The sequence below is a fragment of the Cynocephalus volans genome, chromosome X (assembly GCF_027409185.1).
Source record: "Cynocephalus volans isolate mCynVol1 chromosome X, mCynVol1.pri, whole genome shotgun sequence".
Classification (NCBI taxonomy): Eukaryota; Metazoa; Chordata; class Mammalia; order Dermoptera; family Cynocephalidae; genus Cynocephalus; species Cynocephalus volans.
The window spans coordinates 126506503-126528354 of NC_084478.1; the positions used below are offsets into that span (position 1 = coordinate 126506503).

The 21852-nt window shown below is 43.2% G+C and overlaps 1 pseudogene; it reads right to left on the reverse strand.

Moving 5' to 3' along the window:
* Positions 1-415: 415 nt before the first annotated feature.
* Positions 416-21228, reverse strand: LOC134368351 (transcription factor E2-alpha-like; annotated as a pseudogene).
* Between the last annotated feature and the right edge of the window lie 624 nt (positions 21229-21852).

Sequence of the window (21852 nt, forward strand, 5' to 3'; positions counted from 1 at the left end):
TTTATTACTCTTTATCCAGTTCAGTAGTAAAAGTTTTGCTATTTCATAAAACAAATTGAAATCTTATTTTGTGGTCTGTAACAAGAGAGCATGGCATCGGAATAGGAATTTACTTGGAAATATGAAAAAACTTAACAAAATAATATGAGGTCAAAAAATAGAGAAAAAAGTAAGAAATAAGTAATTTTTGGCTTCCTTTTCCCTTTAACTCTGTTGTTCTGTGAAATTAAAATATATATGTATACCTGGATTTGCTTGTGTTCTTCCATGATGTAGGAGAAATTACATCTCCATAAATGAAACCACTGCTCACAACTCGTTTATTCTGCAAACATTCATTGAGCATCGCTCTCTAGAAGGCCCTGTGTTAGTCGCGTAGATATTAGGATAAGCCCAACCCATAGGATGGTTGAGCCTAGGAGCAGCCGCCATATCGGGAAGGTGGTGAGATGTCCTCTAAATCCTACAGAACAAGTAGAAAAGGGTTAGGCAGAAGGTGGGGCTCCAGATGAGAGCAGTCGACTGTAAATGTCCTGAGCCAAGCCAGCCTGTGGCTTTGGAAGCTGCACTTCCCTCTGTGGGAGTTGCCTGCACTGAAGCTGGGTGGTGGCAGGGGCCAGGCTCTCAGACGCTTTGTCTTAGGGCTGCGAGCAGAGCCTGGATTGGAAATCTTCTCTGAGCAGTTCCTTTTGGATGGTGGATGGAGCAGAGAGAAATCTCCACCTGGGGCAGGTATGGAAAGTGTCCTGCACTCCTGTCCTAGTTGCAGTTGAACACAGTGCAGGAACTAGGTGATTTATACCCACCACGTGCAAGGGTTTCCTGAGAAATAAGAGTGAATCTCCCAGGAGGTGAGGCCTAGAAGCCACTGGCCAGGTACTCTTCCGCCTGACTGGGACAAGCAGAGCCAGCCCCATTAAAATGCCATTTTAATTAGGTTATCTGGAAGGCAGTTAGGGCAATTGTAAGCAAGGGCTGGATTTTTGGTGGGGAGGGGGATTAACGAAAATAGGGGTATGAATGGAAGAGCAGCTGGGAGAATGGGAAGAGTTTTGTCCTTGACTCAGATTCTACAAGCTTTGAGTTGCATCCAGCTGGGGAAGACTTCCACACACCCACATGAGATAATAGATCATCTAGGATGGAAATCTTACCTAGTTTTATCTTTCAAGCAACATTTATGGCTGAATTGGTATTCCTTGTACTATTGTGCTGCATACTCTGTGAGGTCTCCTAGATGACAACAAAAACAATAACTTTCCCAGAGGAGAGGCTAGTAGGATCTGAGGTCCGAATAGTGATACAGATAACTGCCAAGCATTAAAAGTCTAATACATGTCAGACAGTGTGCCAAGTGCTTTGCATGCATTACATACATTTCAACAGTCCTACAAGACAGACTCATTAGGACACCCATTTCACAGATGATGAACCTGAGGCTCGGAGGGCTTTGGTAATTTCCTGTAACCACATGGCTAGTAAGCAACAGGGCTGGGGCTGGATCCCTGGTGTTATGGGCAAAATTGTGTCTGCCACAAAACTCCTAACCCCCAGTGCCTCAGAATGTGACTGTATGTGGAAATGGAATCTTTACAAAGGTTATTAGGTTAAAATCAGATCATTAGTGCAGGCCGTACTCCAGTATGACTGCTGTCTTTATAAGAAGAGAAGATTGGAACACAGATATGCACAGAGGAAAGACCACGTGAAGACACAGGGAGAAGATGGCCATCTACAAGCCCAAAAGAGAGGCCTCAGGAGAAACCATCCCTGCCCACACCCTGATCTTGGACTTCCAGCCTCCAGAACTGTGAGGAAATGAGTTTCTTGTTGTTTAAGCTGCCCAGTCTACTTTACTTTGTTAGGGCAGCCCAAGCAAACTAATACACATGGTCTGAATTCCTGTAGAGCTCACACGGTTATCACTCCCCCCAACCTAAAGCAGGCCTTCTGTCGCAATTCATTTCTCTTCCCATGACTCTGTAATGTCTCTCAGACAACCAAACGATGGGCCCCAGGCTGGTGGTACTAAAAGCAGGCATAAAGAAGTGCTAGGGATTGAATTGTGTCCCTCCAAAATTTACATACTGAAGTCATCATGCCCATGTGATGGTATTTGGAGATGGGGCCTTTGGGAGGTAATTAGGTTAAGATAAAGTCTTGAAAGTGGAGCCCCTCATGATGGTATTGCAGCCCTTATAAGAAGAGACACCAGACGCCCCTCCCTCCCAGACACATGGAGAACGTGGCTGTCTACAAGCCAGGAATACAGCCCTCGCCAGACACCCCCTACGCTGGCATCTTGATCTTGGATTTCCCAACCTCCAGAACTGTGAGAAAATAAATGTCTGTTGTTTAAGCTACCCAGTCGATGGCATTTTATCATATATAGCAGAACGAGCTGACTAACACAAGAAGGAAGGTGACAATGCACAACAAACACAAATTGGGGATTGGCTGTGGTCCCTTGAGAGCCAATTCTGCCCAGGTGCCAACATTTTTGCACAGTCCCAGCACTTTTCTGCAATGCTGTGGCCTTCTCCTAGTCTTCGCCCATCTGTCCTCCTATCCAACTCTGGAATCTGGCCTGTTTCCCAGCTCTTCATGGCTGCATCCACTGAAAGCTGCACCCTGCTCCCAGTGGGACAGCCAAGAATCACCTGCCCTACCCCTAACATACAGCATTTTTGCTCTTTGCAGAAGTCCCCTTACTGTTCGTGTCCCTCACTCTGGATCCCCTCTGACAGCAAAATCCATTTGACTTTAAATACTGTCCTTTATACATCTAATCATCCCTTTGGATGTCTTCAGCACATTCTCCAAATGTTTTCCAGATAAGCTGGTGGTTGGATTCTGATTTGGCCCATAAGGTACCAGTTCCTAGGATATCACCCTGAAGTGAGAGTTTTTGAAACCACCCTGATATTACAGTAGGAAGTTAATGGGATGTCTCATTTGAAACTAGACACTTAACACATACATAGATGAATGAGCTTTCCCACATGGTCAAAAACCAAAGCTTCTTACATTAGTGAGCTCAGACTACCATAACAATATACCATAGACTGGGTGGCCTAAACAATCGAATCTATTTCTCATATTTCCGGAAGCTGGGAAGTCGAAGATCAGGGTACTGGCAGATTCAATGCCCGGTGAAGGCTCTCTTGCTGGCTTGGGGATGAACACCTTCACCGTGTGTCCTCACATGGCAGAAAGAGAGAGCAAGCAAGGTCTCTGGTGTCTCTACTTATAAGGGCAGTAATTCCATCGTGAAGGCCCCGCACTTACAACCTCATCAGAACCTAATTACCTAATGACTGAAGGCCCCATTTGCAAATACATCACATTAGGAGTTAAGACTACAACATGTAAATTCATATTTCAACATTATATTTGGGCATAGGGGGGAACAGTTCAGCTTATGTCATCTCCCTCATAAATGGTAGATGAGGAAAGACAATGGAAATCACTGTGGAGCAAAAATCTACTAAAGCTAAACTTCTAAAGCCCTGAAATCCTCAGAGGAGAAGTTCGTTGGTGTACATGATAGCTCTGATTACAAATGAAAAAAATGACCATCGTTTCAGTGCCTGTGACCTATGTATCTGTCCCACAGGCAAGTCCTGGCTTTCAGTGTGTCTAATGGCACCTGTACAGGTAGATGTTTTGCTGTGTGGAGTGTAGCAGAGACGGGCAGGTTAAGATTTTGCCCATGCATCAAAAGCAGGAAAAAATTTTCGGCCTACTGACATTTGAGGTTACTGCAAAGGATAGTGCAGAAAAGTGCTACTGAATAAAAAAGGCTCCCCACTGAGATTTATGGGATCCTTGGCAAACTACATGGGGTGATGTATTTGAAAGTATCTGTCATATAGTAGGCACTTAATAGCCAAGATATGGAGTCAACCTAAATGTCCACCAGTGGACAATTGGATAAGGAAAATGTGGTATATATACACCATGGAATACAACTATGCCATAAGAAAGAACGATATTCTCCCATTTGCAGCAACCCAGATGAGCTTGGAGAAATTTACATTGAGTTAAATAAGCAAAGCACAGAGGGATAAATACCGCATGTATCGTTCACAAGTGGGAGCTAGGAGAGAAAGAAGGAAGGGAAGAAAGACCACAGTGGTGTGCTGGGCTTGCAGAGGGAGAGAATATGCCTAGGGATGCAAAGCGGAGTGGGAAAAGGGGGATGGGGAGGGAGGTCGGGGATGATTGGGTGGTGGACTTGGGGTATAATCACCACTTGTGGTAATGGGCATCCTGCCAGTATGGTTCTGGCCATCACATCTTGGGCACGAGTGGTGACAATTAGCTTTTTACCCCATGAATATTCATAACCAATAAAAGAAACCGAAAAATAAGAAAAAAGGAAAGAATTGAAAAACTTAAGGGACATCTGGCCTTCTCAGAACCTTCTAGCAATGGATACGGCTGTTTTCTTAACAAATTAAAATAGTTGCTTTTCGTTGAGCACCTATTATGTAACAGTTTATGGGGAAGGCTTCAAGTGCTCTTAGACATCTTGCCTTCCTGTCTTTCCTGGACACAGCGACAGTACGTTGCCAGTCCACTTGTAGTTAGCAAGAGTCATGTGACGTTTCCTTACCACTGAAACATGAGCAGGAGCGTTGTTTGTCACATCTAGGCATTTGAGAGCCAGTGGGCCATTTCCATCCTCTCTCGCTCCGTTCATCAGCAGACCCGGCGATCCCACACTGAGACGGTAGGACCCCAGGAATAGAAGCAGCCTGGATCTCTGGGTCACCTGAGACTGGAGAGCCTCTGCCAAGCCACATCAGAGTTTCTGTGCACAAAAACAAACTTTTGTCCTGTTTCAAGCCATTCAAATTTTGGGGTTTGTCTGTTGCATCAGTTTGCAGTTACTTTAAATAATACACAGCTACTATTTACGTTGTTAACCTTATTTCGATATTTTAATTGCAAATGTAATAGTGCCTATATTCTTGTTGCAAAAAATGTTTAAATACAGACAAATCACATTTTCTATCTTTAGAAAGATCTTTCACAATTTAGCCACCTCCTTAGAGGCCACCACAGTTAATAATCTGGCGTATACTGTTTTAAAGCTTATTCTACAATGTTTCATACATAGATGTGCTATGAAAATATATAGTATTTTTTAACACACATGAGTAATGATGTACATGCTGATCTGTCACATGCCTTTGCCGCTTAAAAAGAAGGATGCAAGGTGTCCTGCAGATCCTGCTCTTTTGGTCTTCTCATGGCTTTCAGTGAATAGGCCAAAGAAAGGAGTTACAGCGTTTGCTGGGGTTAATGATCCTGACTACCAAGGCGAAGTTGGGCTACGACTCCACAAAGGAAGTCAGGAAGAGTATGTCTGGAATACAGATGATCATTAGGGTGTCCCTTAGTATTACCATGCCCTGAGATTAAGGTCAGTAAGAAACTACAACAAACCACTCCAGGCAGGACTGTTAATGGCCCAGACATATGAAGAATAGAGGCCTGAGTCACCTCACCAGGCAAAGAACTATGACCAGCTGAGGTGCTTGCTGAAGGCAAAGGGAATACAAAAAGGGTAATAGAAGAATATAGTTATCAATACCAGCTACACCCACACGATGAGTGTTTTGTCCCTGTTTTGTTATCAATATGTTTGTCAGCAAGAATGCCTTTGAATTGATACAGGTCGTGTGTTTCAAGACTTTCCTTCCTATTGCTCAGTAGTATACCATTGTATGGATGCACCATCGTTTGTTTATCTTTCACCCATGGAAGGATATTCAGGCTATCTTCAGATTTTGGAAAATATGCATAGAACTTCTACAAACCTTCATGAGTGGGTTTTCGTCCGAACATACTTTCTTACTTCTCTCAGGAGTGGCATTTCTGAGTCATATTGTTAGTGCCTGTTTATGAGAAATCACCAAATGGTCTTCCACATGGCTGTACCATTTCAAAACTCCCACCAGCAATGTAAGAGATTTCAAGTTGTTCTTTATCCTTGCCAGCAATTAGTCTTGTCAGAATTTTAAAAATTTTAATCGCTTTCAAATGTGTATAGTGTTATCTCATCTTGATTTTGACTGACATTTCTCTAATGGCTAATGATGTAAAACAATTTTGCATGTGCTCATCTGCCATCATATGCCCGCTTTGGTGAGGTGCTCACGAACGTCTCTTGCCCATTATTAAAACTGGGTCATTTGTTTTCTAATTTTCAAGTTTTGAGAGCCCTTTACGCACCCTAGATACAATTCCCTTGTTGGGTATATAGTTTGCAAATATTTTCTTTCAGTCTGCAGTTTGACTTCTCGACTTTTTATTGTCTTTCTCACAGCAAATGTTTTTAATTTTGAGGAAGTCTCAATTATTTTTTCCCCTTTATGAATTGTGCTCTTGGTGTCATGTTCAAGAGCTCCTTGCCTCAGTTTAGGTCATGAGATTTTCTCCTGTGCTTTTTAAAAAAGTGTTACTGATTTTCATTTAACATTTAGATCTATGATACATTTTTTACACATGGGTATCCAATTGTCCCAATACCATTTACTGAAAAGACCAGCATTTCTCAATTGAATTACATTTGTAAAACTTTAAAAGCCATACTGGTCTGTGTCTATTTCCCGAGTCTCTAACCAGTTCCTTTGATCCTGTGTCTGTCCCTTAGCCAGTAGCACAGTTTCTTGCTTACTATAGCCTTATCTTAAAATCAGGCAGTGTGATTCTTCAAACTTTATTCTACTTTTTCATAATGTTTTTTTTTTCTTTTTGACAAATGAAAATTGTGTATATTTAAGGTGTACAAGTGATGTTTTGATATACATATACATTGTGAAGTGGTTACCACAATTAACATATTCATCACCTCCTATAGTTACTGTTTGTGTGTGGTGAGAACACTTAAGATCTACCCTCTTAGCAAATTTTAAGTATATAATACATTGGTATTAGCGATAGTTACCATGATATACATTAGGTCTCCAGAACTTACTCATTTTATAACTGAGATTTTGTAAAGCTAGAGAAAATCCTTTCGTTCCCCCCAACCCCCAACCCCTGGCAACCTTTCTACTCTCTGCTTCTATGCGTTTGACTGCTTTAGATTTCACATGTAAATGAGATCACGTGGCATTTGTCCCTCTGTGCCTGGCTTAATTTGCTTAGCATAATGTCCTCCAGGTTTATCTATATTTTCCCAAAGGGCAGGACTTCCTTCTTTGCTAGGGCTGAATAATATTCCATTATACGTATTTGTCACATTTTCCTTATCTATTTAGCCATTGATGGACTCTTAGGTTGCTTTCATGTTTCGGCTATTGTGAATAATGCTGCAATGAACATGGGAGTGCAGATATCTCTTTGAGATCCCTATTTCAATTTCATTGGATATGCACCCAGAACTGTGGCTGCTGGATCATAAGTTATTCTATTTTTAGTTTTTGAGGAGTCTCCATACTTTATTACATAATGGCTACACCAATTTACAATTCTACCAACGATGTACAAGGGTTCCCTTTTCTCCACATCCTCAAAAGTACTTCTTATCATTTGACTTTTTGATAATAGCCATCCTAACAGGTGTGTGGTGATATCTAATTGTGGTTTTCATTCGCACTTCACTGGTGCTTAGTTGCCTTGAGCACTTTTTCGTGTATCTGTTGGCCATTTTGGAATATCTTCTTCAGAGATATGCCTATTCAGGTCCTTTGTCCATTTTTTTTTTTTTATTTTGTCGATATATATTTCGGCTGGTTATTGTTCCCCATCACCAAAACCTCCGTCCCTCCTCCTTACCCCCCCCCAACAATGTCCTTTCTGTTTGCTCCTGGTATCAACTTCAAGTAATTGTGGTTGTTATATCTTCTTCCCCCCCCCCCGGTTTTCTTTTGTGTGTGTGTATGTGTGTGTGTGTGTCTGTGTGTGAATTTATATATTAATTTTTAGCTCCCACCAATAAGTGAGAACATGTGGTATTTCTCTTTCTGTGCCTGACTTGTTTCACTTAATATAATTCTCTCAAGGTCCATCCATGTTGTTGCAAATGGCAGTATTTCATTCGTTTTTATAGCTGAGTAGTATTCCATTGTGTAGATATACCACATTTTCCGTATCCACTCATCTAATGATGGGCATTTGGGCTGGTTCCAACTCTTGGCTATTGTAAAGAGTGCTGTGATGAACATTGGGGAACAGGTATACCTTCGACTTGATGATTTCCATTCCTCTGGGTATATTCCCAACAGTGGGATAGCTGGGTCGTATGGTAGATCTATCTGCAATTGTTTGAGGAACCTCCATACCATTTTCCATAGAGGCTGCACCTTTTTGCAGTCACAACAACAATGTGTTAGAGTTCCTTTTTCTCTGCAACCTCGCCAGCATTTATCGTTCAGAGTCTTTTGGATTTTAGCCATCCTAACGGGGGTTACTTTGTCCATTTTTTAAATTGGGTGACTGAGGTTTTTGGTTTGTTTCTTTGTTTTCCTGCTGAATGTTATGAGTTCCTTATATTTTTTGCATGTTAGCCGCCTATAAGATATATGATTTACAAGTATTTTCTCTCATTCTGTAACTTGCTTTTTTATTTTATTGATTTTCTTTCCTGTGCAGAAACTTTTTAGTTTGATGTAGTTCCAATTGTTTATTTTTGCTTTCGTTGCCTGTACTTTTGAAGTCATAGTCAGATAGGCATTGCCAAGACCCATCTCTAGATTTTTCTCTCCTATTTTCTTCTAGAATTTCTAGATTTTGGGGCCTTACTTTTAAATGTTGAATCCATTTTGAGCTGGTTTTTGTTTATCATTTAAAAGAAGAATACAATTTTATTCTTTTGCATTTGGAAATCCACTTTTCCTAACACCATTTATAAAAGAGACTCTCCTTTCACCTGAGGCATGGAGAAATGGACCAGATGCCCATCCCACAACCAGGCAAACCATGCCTGCACCTCGGTGCCCACCCAGGTACCCGAGGCATGGACCCGGGGACCAGACACTCCCCACAACCAGGCACATCTCCAGCACTGAGAAACATGGCAAAAACATCACCTCCGTGTGGGTGGCCCTCCATACCCTTCACCATAACCATGGCTGCCACGAAAGCGGCTAGACACCACAACCAGCATGGAGATGGTCCGCCATCCACTGGAGTGCATTGCCACAAGGAGAGTCACCAGCAGAGTCCAAAGAAAAGAAGAGGATGTCTCTCTCCATGAAGCCCATTTCAGAGTGACAGAAGAAGCATCTGCTCTATGATAATATTGGGGGACCTCATCACACCTCTCAGCATTGGACAGATCATCTAGGCAACAAATCAACACAGTAACCATTATTCTTTCAGAAGGAGAGAAGAAATCTAGGGTAATTAGAGGGGGGAGGGGGAGGGAGAGGGGGATGGGGAGAGATTGGACAGAGGACATAAAGAATTATTATGATTTGTAACAATATATATGCTGGTAATATTGATTTGATCAACATTTCTCAATGTCAAACCCCAAAAGTATGTATAATCAATGTATAATCAATTTTGATTCAATAAAAATTTAAAAAATTTAAAAAAAATGATCAAGAGATTCTTTTTTCTCCATTGTGTATTCCTACAGCCCTTCTCAAATATTAGTTAACTGTAATGTGTGGGATTATTTCTGGGACTTCTAGTCTGTTCCGTTGGTCTGTGAGTCTGTTTTTATGCCTGTACCATGCTATCTTGATTACAACAGTTTTGTAATAAACTTTGACATCAGGGTGTGTGATGCCTGCAACATTGCTCTTCTAGCTCAAGGTTGATCTGGCTACTTGGGATCCTTTCTGGTTTCATACTAGTTTTACGATTGCTTTTTCTACTTCTGTGAAAAATGTCATTGGAATCCTCATAGTAATTCCATTGAATCTGTAGATCACATTGAGTAGTATGAACATTGTAACAATATTGATTCCTCCAACTCATGAACATTCCATGTCTTTCCATTTCTTTGTGTCTTCTTCAATTTCACCAATGGTGTATAATTTTCAGTGTTCAGACAATTCATTTCTTTGTTTAAAATTATTTTTTATAAAAATTAAAAGAAAAATGTTTTTTAAATGGGGAAAACATGAAAAACAAATAAAATTATTTTATTAGTTTTTGATGCTATCATAAATGAAATTTTTTCTTAGTTACTTTCTTGATAGTCTGTAGTTAATAGAAATGCAACTGATTTTTGCATGTTGATTTTGCATCCTGCAAATTTACGGAATTTGTTCATTGGTTCTAACAGTTGTTTGGGGAAGCAATTAGGGTTTTCTATATCCACAGCCATGTCATCAGCAAACAGAGATGATTTTACTTCTTCCTTTTCAATTTAGATACCTTTTAATACTTTTTCTTGCCTAATGTGTCTTGCTAGGACTTTCAGTGCTATGTTGGATAGAAGTGGCAAGAGTGGGCATCCTTGTCTTGTTCTTCATCTTAGAATTAAAGCTTTCAGCTTTTCACCAATGAGTATAATGTTAGCTATGGGCGTGTCATACATGACTTTTACTGTGTTAAAGTGCATTCCTTCTATACCTAATTTGTTGAGAGTTTTTCTCATGAAAGAATGTTGAATTGTGTCAAATGATTTTTCTGCACCTATTAAGATGATCATATGATTTTTGTCTTTCATTTTGTTAAATGTAGTGTATCACATTTATTGATTTGCATATGTTGAACCATTCTTGGATCCTAAGGATAAATTCTGCTTGATCATCATGTATAATACTTTTAATGCGCTGTTGAATTCAGTTTGCTAGCATTTTATTGAAGATTTTTGCATCTGTGTTCATCAGGATCTCTTAATTGTTTTATCTCGTCTAGTTCCTTTGCTCTTCCATAAACTTTTATAAAAAATTTTGTTTTAATTTTGTCATTGTACCTGTTTATGGGATACAAGTTGTTGTTTTAATACATGCATATATTATATAATGATCTAATAAGAATAGTTAGCATATCTATTATTTGTTTGTGGTTATACCATTCAAGATCCTCCTCGAGTGGTACAATAATGTAATAGTTCTGCCTAACATGATGCACCTATCCTGCATACAACTGAAAACGTGTTAATCCCTTTCCCAGGAGAAGAGGTCAAGTCCTTAGATATTTACACTTCTTCAAATATCCCATGACTTAAGTGCAAATACTGTGATGTAAAGTTAACAATATTAAAATGTTGATATAAAGCCAATAAGTCTTACGGTTCATAATAAAGAATAAAAGGGAAAAAAAAAGATAATTGCCTAATGCATGTACAGTATATAGGCATAGAGATATATCTTTTTTTTAGTTTATTTATTTATTTATATTATTACTTTTTTACATTCTAAGATGTTGTTGCGGAGCAGTTATGGGGAGGGGGAGAGGGAAAGGGGAAAGGAAAAAGGGTTGGAGAAGGAGGAAGGTGGGGACATGGTGAGGCTCATGGCATACCCTCATTTCTGCACGGAAGGCCTCGGGCCTTTCAGCAGTGACTTGGTGGTTGCTGGGCTGGATGCAGTTGTTGGGAGGTGTGGCTGAAGCCCTCGGCTTCTCACCACCCTGCCGTGCGAGCCTGGGGTATTTCCTATGGTGGCTTGGTGGTCGTTGCTGGGCTGGTTGTGGGTTTCATGGGGGCATGGCTGATGCCCTCAGCCCACCACTGCCTTGGCTCAGGAGCCCAGGGTACTTCCTACTGCAGCTTAGTGGTCCTTGCTGAGCTGGTTGCAGTTGTAGGGGACAGGCTCAGGTCCCTGGCACTCCCAACACCCTGGCTTGGCATCCTGGAGGCTTCCAGTCCTTTTAGGTTTTATAGGTGCTCTGTGGTGATGTGGGACCTTTACTACCTAATATCAAATTTTTTCTCTGGTCTTTGGGTATTTTATTTTTCCTTTCAGTTCTGTGTTGGATTGTTTGCTATTCCCACCATTTAAATTCTGCACTGGAACTAATTTGTTGTCCTTTGTTCACTTCTAAAATAGGGGAACTTCCTGTGGGGACCAGCACTTGAGCCCTGTGGTTGAGCTAAATTGCTGCTCTGTTGCTGATTCGCTGGGGAAGGCTTTTTGTGCAGCTCGGGTTTTAATTATTGACTTTATATGTACTTCTGGGTCTTGTGATTTCTTGTACACCTGGGTTGTGTGGAAACTCTGGTCTTGGGCCTGAGACTTTTCAGCAAACTACACCCTCCTGCAGTTCTATATTCCTGACCAGTCTCTACTAAGTGGTCCTGTGCTGATTGGAGGGGCGATCTGCTGTCCATGCTGTGCCCCAGTGTTCCCCTGGTGGCCTGTCTCCCCCACCACCTAGGCTCCAAACACTTCCCATGGGATTGGCTGTGCACTGATCCCTTGACATGACTCACTGGCTTCTGAGTGGCTTTTTTTCCATTTGTTGTGTCTCCTCGCTCCTGTGTGTGTCCTCATTAACCTTTTCGTGGTCTTACTCGCATTTGGGCCACCAAGGCCCTCTTTTCCCCTGCTGCCTCAAAGCAATTTCATACGAAGAGCATGGCAGCGACTTTTGCCAGCTCTTGCTCCATGTGTTCACCAGCTCCAGGCTTGAAGCAGCTGGGATTCAAAATGGTCAGAGCAATCCTTTCTTTCTCACACAATGGCTTCTCCTGCCTTCATGAACTCTGTAGGTCTGTCTTCCTCTTCCCCTGAGCTCTAGTGGCCCCAGCTTGTCTGTCAATGCTTTTTTTTTTTTTTTAAAGATGACCGGTAAGGGGATCTTAACCCTTGACTTGGTGTTGTCAGCACCACGCTCACCTAGTGAGCTAACCGGCCATCCCTATATGGGATCCGAACCCGTGGCCTTGGTGTTATCAGCACCACACTCTCCCGAGTGAGCCACGGGCCAGCCCTGTCAATGCTTTTTAATAGCTGTAAATTGGTTGATTTGTGGGAGAGAGTGACACTGGGGACCATCCAGTCTGCCATCTTTGAGACATATTCTTAGCACAATACTGAGGACAATTACAATCCCCCTTTCTGTGACTGGTCACGTGGTCAAATTGGTATTTATAACTACCTTCTCCTACTACCCATTCTGTACTCTATTTGCCCTCACTGAGCACCTCAGGTTGTCATGATTCTTTACCTGGGGGAGGAGGGGGTGACTCAAACCTGTATCCCTGAAGAGTCTGGGACATTCGTCATCTTGCCTGGATTGAGTTGTTGTAATTTTCCATTAACCTTAATCACAGAGGATGGTAGTACAAAGAGATACCCTTAGTACTAAGGGATCTCCTGTATTCCAGACATAATCTTCCTTACCTCCATTGTGACATAGTCGTACAACTTCCCCTTGGTAGTCTGGGTGAGTCACTCCAGCCAACACTGTAACTCCTTTCTTAGCCTGTTGACTTAGAGGCATTAGGAGCCCAAAGTGGTCAGGTGGCAGCCTTAACTTCCAGTTCGATGGGATCACTTTGTGCCTCTTGATGGAAGCATTTCTCCCTCTCGAACCAAGACCTCTAGACCAGCAGGGCATAAAGTTCTTGGGACGGGAAGCAAAAATTTTGCTAGTGGGTCATTAGGGATAATGGCGTATGGTGCCACTTCTATTTCCACCCCTTGATTCTTGGACCTGTGAATCCTGGTTATGGCAGAAACAGTACCATATATTGGGCACTGATTTAGAGCATATACAGCCTTCTGGAGAACCTTGCCCCAGCCCTCTAGAGTATTGTCACCTAGCTGGCACTGTAACTGTGACTTCATAAGGCCATTCCACCATTCTATCGGAACAGCTGCTTTAGGATGGTGGGGAACATGGTAAGACCAGTGAATTCAAAGAGGACAAGCCCATGGCCGCACTTCTTTGGCTATGAAGTGAGTTCCTTGTTCGGAAGCAATGCTGTGTGGCATACCATGACAGTGAATAAGGCATTCCGTGAATCCACAGATGATAGTTTTGCCAGAAGTATTCGTGCTGGGAAGGCAAATCCATACCTAGAGTAAGTGTCTATTCCAATAAGGACAAAACACTGCCCTTTCCATGACGGAAGCAGTCCAATGTACTCAACCTGCCAGCAGGTAGCTGGCTGATCACCCCGGGTAATGGTGCCATATTGGGGGCTCAGTGTAGGTCTCTGCTGCTGGCAGATACAGGTAAGTTGTCATTTCTCTGTCACTGTTTTCAGATATCTGTCTTTGTCTTTAGTTTTCTGAAATGCTGATTATGACATGTCTTGGAGTCAATTTCTTTAGGTTTATCCTGTTTGAGATTCACTCAGTTTCTTGAATATGTATGCTATCAATTTATGCCTTTCGCCAAATTTGGGAGGTTTTCAGGAATTTATTCATTTTAATACTTTTTTGAGCCTTAATCTTTTTCCCCTCTCCTTCTGAGACTCTGATGTCAAAAATGTCAGATCTCTTATTATAGTGCCATTGGTCCTCAAAGACTTATTTATTTTTTCCTTTTTTTTTTCTCTGTTGTTCAGATCGGATAAATTTATTGCTCTATTTTCAGTTCACTGATTCCTCTGTTCTCTCCATTATGCTGTTGAAAGCATCCACTAAGGTTTTTATTGCAGTTATTTTATTTTTCAGTTTTGAACTTTTCATTTAGTCCTTTTTTATATATCCTGTTTCTTTGTTGAGACTTTCTATGTTTTTATTGTTTCAAGTGTGCTTATGATTGCTCATTGAAGCATCTTATGATGGTTTCTTTCTAGTACTTTCAGATAATTCCAACACCTGTGTCCTCTTGGTGTTGCTCTCTCTTGATTGTCTACTCAAATTCAAGTTGAGATTTTCCTGGCTCTTGGTGTGATGAGTTATTTTTTCTTGTATCCTGGATATTTAAGTATTGGGCCATGAGGCAATGGATCTTATTCCAACCTTCTGTTTTAACTGACTTCTTCTGACACTGCTTCAGCAGGAGAAGGGGACCACTTCTTCATCACTGCCGGATGTGGATGGAAGACCAGGTTCTCCACTTGGCCTCCACTGATACCCAAGTGGGTTCTCTGTGTTACTGCTGGGCAGTTGTGGCAGTTCCAACTTCCTACTACACCTCCCCTGAATATTTTTTTGGCTGGGGAGGGTAGGGCTGCCTCATTACTGCTCCCCATGTGAAGCTCTGATGTCATGGGGCTTAGGGGTGGCCTCACAATTGCTGGGCCAAATTGAAGTCCTGATTCTCTACTAGGCCTCCTTGAATACCACCACCTCAATAGTGAGCGTCCATGGACAGTCTGGGGGCAGGCGGAAGTAGTGACTGGGAGGCCTCATTACCAACTAGTGGAGAATCAAACTCCCAGGTCCCTGCTGAGTCTTCTCTGTCACCATCCCTGGTGGGGTACAGTGGAATGGGAGTTCAGATGCCTTGGTATAGCCTGGTAAGGTTAGAAATCTAGTCTCACTACTTGGTCTTTGCTGGCTGGTTGGGATAGAGCCACAGTTTTCTGTGGTGTTTGGCTAAAGCAGAGCATTTCTTGTCTAAAAGTTTTCTATCCTACTGGGTTGCACCTTTCCTGGTCCTTTGACTAGAGAAAGCAGGCTTTTGTTGTTTGTTTTTGTCTGTGCCCATTGGCGTTTCCGAATTGCTACTTCTACATCTCCAAGTCTGGAATATATGAAGCAAAAAGAAAACCCAGGGAACTCACTACCATGTCATTCCTTGTGTTCCAAGGTCACTAGACAGTCTATTTTCTTTCTACGTTTCAGAGTCATCTTATGTTTGTTTTATATACAATGTCGAGGCTGTTTAGTTGTACTTAGCAGAAAAAAATAGGGAAAAGTATATCTACTCCACGTTCTTGGAGGCAGAAGTTGAATCCTTACAGAGAATTGTTAAATGGTAATGAAACAAATTTTAAAAGTCTTGATTTATATCAACACCATACTGTAGCAATACTAAATAATTTCAATGACTAAATACTTTCCCTTACAAATCCTTTTATTTTTATTTTTTCAAAAGTTGTCTTTTGCAGAAAATACTATTTTTAAAAACAGCTTTATTGAAGTATATTTGACATACAAAAAACTACATAATGTGTAAATTTGATAAGTTTTGACACATGAATACACCCTGGAAGCCATCACCACAATAAAGATAGTGAACAGATCCATCACACCCAAAAATTTCTTCTTTAGCCTTTTGTAAATCCTCCCATATGAATTTTCCTGCAGCTCCATCCACAAGAACCCACTGACCTGTCTTCTATCACAATAGATCCTTTTGCACTTGAAAAAGTTTTATCTAATTACCTAGGAGTCGGATGCCTGCATCACATAGTACGTGCATCTGCAACATTTTAACAAATTGCCAAACTGTTTTGAATAATGATCATGACATTTTACATTCTCGCAGGTGTATATAAGAGTTCCGTTCCGGTACTTCAAATCCTTACCAATGCTTGGCATAGCCAGTCTTTTCAATATTAGCCATTCTAATAGGTCGATAGTGGTATTTCATTGTGTGTTTGATTTGCATTTCCTCGATCACTAATGTTGCTGGGCTTTTACCCATGAGAATATGTCTACCTGTATGTCTTTTCGTAGAAGTGCTCATGTCTTCTGCCAATTTTAAATTGGGTTGTTTGGTTCCTTCCTAGTGAGTTTTAAAAGTGCTATTTTGTATTTGGTATGTAAGACCTTTATCAGATACGTGATTTCAGAATATTTTATCCCAGCGTGTAGGTTGTCTTTTCACTCTCTTAACAATGATTTTCAAGAGCAGAAGATCTTAATTTGCAGAAACTCCAATTTATAATTTTTTGTTAATTAATGGATTGGGCTTTTTGCTGTATCTAAGAAATTGTTGACTAATCAAAAGCAACACTTGTTTTCTTCTGGGTGATTTATAGATTTAGTTTTACAGTGAGGTCTATCATTCATTTTGAGTTACTTTTTAAAATATGCTTTGAGGTATGGATTGAAATTTATATTTTTGTAAATGGATATCTGATTTATCCTCACCCAATTGCTGAAAAGACAGTTTCTCCTTTTTCTCTAATCTCTCTTTGCATCTTTATTTATATTCAGTTGCCTATATATGTGTATATAAGAGAATCTATTTCTGCACTGTTCTATTTACGTATTACTGTCATTTTGCCAATACTACACTATATTGACTATTCTTACTTTGTAAGAAGCCTTAAAATCAAGTAGTGTAAACTTTCCATCTTTGTCCTCTTTTTCATTACAGTTATTTCAGCTATACATGTCCTATCCGTTTCGTTATGAATGTTATGATCAGCCTGCCAAATTCTAGTAAAAGCCTCATGGATTTTGGTTAGAATTGCATTAAGTCTATCAATAAATCTGGAAATTATTGACATCTTCACAATAATGAGTCTTCCAACTTTAGAACAAAATATCTATCTCCACATATTTGCATCCTTATTAATTTCTCTTCATTGCTTTCTAGTTTTCAGTGTACAGATCTTCAACAGATTATGTTAGATTTATATTTCTGTAAATACATTCCTAAGCGTGCAAATTTTCTAAAGCTATTTTAAATTGTAATGTGCTTTATTTCAATTTTCCAATATTCATTGCTAGAATATAAAAATATAATTGATTTTTATATTGATTTTGCATTCTGCGACCTTGCTAAACGTAGTTATTAGTTCTACAAGCATTTTGTTAGATTGATAGGATTTTCTGCATACAGTATCCATTGTTTGTGAATAAAGAAGGTTTTACTTATCCCTTTCCAATCTGGAGGCCTGTTTTTTTTCCTTGTGGTACTGAAAAGAATCCCAAGTAAAATACTGAGGAATCCCCTTCTCCTCTAATGAATTTCTTATTTTTGGATAATAGTTCCCTATTATACGGGAACATCCAGCACGACTTCTGGCATGTAAATATCTGCCTCACCCGTGCACACACACGGTTAAAAATCCAAGTCTTGCTATTACACCTGTTGAGATAAGTAGATCCCCCAGATTTGAAACAAGACTAGGATACTCAGAAGAGCAAGTTTATTTACAGAGTCTGCCAGCCTGTAGGCAGTGATTTCAGACTGGAAAACAAAACTGGGGGGACCTCTGTGGACACTGGGAAAAGCGAGTGGGATGGAAAAATTTCCTGGTGGCAGCCAGGAAGTAAGTGCATGGTCTTCAAGGTGCGTAAGAGAAATTGTTAGGAATGCGGTAGGACGATTCATATCTCCACCTAGATTTAAGTGTGGCCACATAACTGTGAGTGGATTGGAGGTAGCATATACAAAAACCAGGTAATGGTGAAGGTTGGGAGAGAACAGAATGAGCCACTGAATCAGGTGGCCATAGGAAGAGCTTGGAAAAGAAACCTTCTCCTTGCCATGTGACCCACCAGAACAGAAGAATGAGTGTGGCAGGTCTGTTCGGAAGGCACTGAAGGTTGCTAAGAAAACACCCCATTTTCCAACCAGAGCACCTTGGCCTGCCCCCACTACCAGAGGAGTCAGGATGGGCCACTGTGATGTCTGAGCCACCCCTGCCAGGACAGGGCTAGACAGGCTGGGGGACTGGCTTGCTGACCAAACAAAGCGGAGGGTGTGGCTGCACATTGTCCTGTGCAGGGCGTATATAGGGAGGCCAAGGGCCCTGGGACAGACCACTGGGCAGTGCTGACATGGCAAAGGAGACCAGGAAAGCACAGCTCACCGGAAACAGCCAAGCGGGGAAGAAGAGGAAGAACCCCTCTCCACCCAATTCCAGAGGATGGGGCAAGGTGAGATGACCACCCAAGCTCCTTCTCGTCTTCCCCTTGACTCCTTTCTCCCAAGACTCCTACCCTGTCCTCGCCTCATACAACCCCCTCAGCCCATACGCATTCTCAAGAAGCCCCTGTTCCCATTCCTTCTCCACCGTCTTCCCCAAACCTTGCCCTTCTGTGATCACCCTGTTGTCCTTACAGGGGCCCAAGACATCTGTGAAACATAAAAGACCCCTTCAAGCAAGTCAAACAGAAAGGACATTGTTGTGGGGGAGGGGGGAGGGAGAAGGGAGGGAGGTTTTGGTGATGGGGAGCAATAATCAGCCACAATGTATATCGACAAAATAAAACTTAAATAAAAATAAATAAATAAAAATAAAAATAAAAATAAATTGAGGAAATTAAAAAAAAAAGAGAGAGAGAGTCTAAGGACCAAAGCCACAGCAATAATTATTGCCCCCTGAATTAAACCCCGAAAAGGGAAAAGGCCAACACTATTCAGCCACTATCAACAGCTGAATGAGGAACTGCAGTAAAAAGAGCCATAGCAGGTCCAAAAGGACAACAAGATTTGTCCTTGCACCTCGGGTGAAGAGGAGATCCTCAGTACCAGTGATGAACTGGACAGCCGCTAAATTAAGAGTGAGACCAGAAACCTCGAAGTTATCTGCCCTGGATTGTGGCAATTGAACCTATGAGGACGTGCCTGAACTTTGGTCCCCCTTGCAGCTGCAGCCCAGCCTCATAATCAGGCCCCAGTACCTTCCATGCGTCAGCAGGCAGCTCAGCGCCCTCCTGTGTCTGCATCTCCGCTTAGTGACCAGGCTGCACATTCAACTCTATCTGGCTCCACCGCCTATGCTAGTCCTGTCTCCCTACCTTGTGCTCGGGTTCAGATAGAACCTCACGTTTGACTGGTTTTGTAAGCAAACCTTGGAGGACCAGAACATTCCTGCCCTGCTGCCTCACCACGCCTGACATTTTCTCCTCTTCTCACCGCTTCAAGCAGGCCACTTTGGGGTTCCAATTCCTCCCTGGCACTGGCTGCTCCAGGTTGAGGATGAACGACAAGGCCTGATGCAGGAGGAGCAGGTTGGTCTGGGGCTTCTCACCGTTGAGGTGCAGCTGGCACATGCGCCCCAGCTCCTTAAAAGCTTCTTCGGTGTCTCTGATCCCAAGCGGCTCATGGGGGTTACTGGTCAACCGGCGTTCCTTCTCCAACTCGGCCTTCTGCTCTGGGGTCAGAATGTTGTCCTCATCTGGGCTCCTCCGTGTCCGGGGGCCATCGACTCCTTCTCTTCCTCCGAGCTGTCAGCCACCGACGTGTTCTCCTCGTCCTCCGTCTCCTCCCGCTTGATTGCGCTGGCACCCGCCGCGGCACCCCTCGCCCAGTCCGTTGTAGGAGGCGGAAGCACTCAGGGAGGGCGCTGGGCTAGCTGGGGAGGCTGCGATGGCAGGCGGCCCACACTGCCTGCGAGGCCCTGCTCAGAATGGGCGCCTCCCACCAGGCCAGCGTGCCGCCCGCCCTGCAGCAGGGGGCCTGCAGAGCCCGCGGCCAGCGTCCTGTGGCCACACAGCAGCCCGTGCACTTTGCACGCCCTGCCATGGACCACGTGGATGGTTTCGTCCCGGTGGTCCAACATCCTGTTCAGGCTGTGGGGACCCCATCGCAGCTGGGCTTTAAGGCACAGGGAGCTCCTGCTTCGGGCCACTGCGATGTTCCTGCCAGCCCTGTGGGGAGCCCACGGGAGTCAAGGGGCTAGAGGAGAAGTTATTGCTTGAATGATCCGGGGAGTAGGTGGAGGCCAGAGCCTTCCCAAGGGCGTCGTGCAGCTGCAGGCTGTGGTCCTGCAGGAGCCCACGAGGCTGTTGGTCCGCTGATGGCCCGTGGTTGGAGATGCTGCTGTAGGCTGCCCTGAGGGCCAAGGAGAAGGTGGACACAACCCGAAGCCCGCCGTTCACCTCTGCTCCCTGCAGCTGGTAGCCCACGCGCTGGTGCTGGTGCAAGCGACCAAACACACTGCCACAGCTCACTGAGCTACGGGCCTGGCGGGACGGGCAGGGGAGACCAGCTTCTGCCCAGCATGGCCTGAAGCCCGCCTGGCCTGGCGGACTCCAGGCTGCTGTCGGCGGCTCTCCACTGAGGGTTGCCGGGATAGGTACTGGGGGTCACCCTTGATGCCCAAAGGGGACAGTGGCCCGGGGCTGCTGAGTGCCAGCTTGCCCGGCAGGAAGCCAGCCTGAGTCAATTCGCCAACACCCGTGTCTCTCCTGAAAGTGGCACAGGCATTCTGCTCACCACCCTCTCCTCCAAGTTCAGGTCCCAAGAATGTCGTGGGACTCACCCAAGTGGGCCCTTCACTGTAGGTGGGGCTAGGGTCAACGGGGGAACTGTTCTGGTTGCTGGTGCCCCAGGAACCCGAGCTGGGTGAGTCCTGGAGACCCGAACCTCCAAACTGCTCACCTTCAAGGAGGTGGGCAGGCCGTTCCCACTGGCCACAGGCAGCAGAAACATCACGCTAACATCCACGAGGTCGCTGACTTCCTTGTCTGTGCCCGCAGGTGCCATCCTCTGTGGCTGACTCATTCTCCAGCAGTGATGGTGGGCACAGAGGCCTAGAGACAGCCCCGCACAGCACTGCCTGGCACACAGTGAAAGGGGGTGGGGTATCGGGGCGGCGGTAGCATGAACCTGGGGGCCCTTCCCCGACAAACAGGCATCACTACCCGGCCCCACACGGTCACATGTTGGCGGCCGTGCGTGGCCCTGGCCCCCTCCTCCATGTCACCTGGGGCGTTGGGGCAGGGTCGTGCATGGTCCCTGCGGTGCACGGATCCTGATTATAAATTTAGTTCCGTTTTAAAATAATATAAGATCTTAATTTATATTTTATAAAGTTCTTTCTGTGCTGTAGTTAACTGAAGTAAATGGAGAAGAGATTCCCTGTCTAAAAAGCAAGTTTACATTTTTTTTTTCTGGGTTAGATCTCCACTGCAGATAAGTGACTGAGATATTTAAATGGAAATGGGCAGCAATTAGTAATTGGGAATAGATTTCAGTCAGAAGTAAAACGGAAACATTGCTGTAATTAAAAAATTTTCTGTCCTGCTTTATTAATTTTTGTCTAACCTAACGTCATCATGACATTCTTATGTCTTCTTTTAACAGGTCATTTGGTTTTTTGTGTGTAACCTCTTATATTTCATTTTT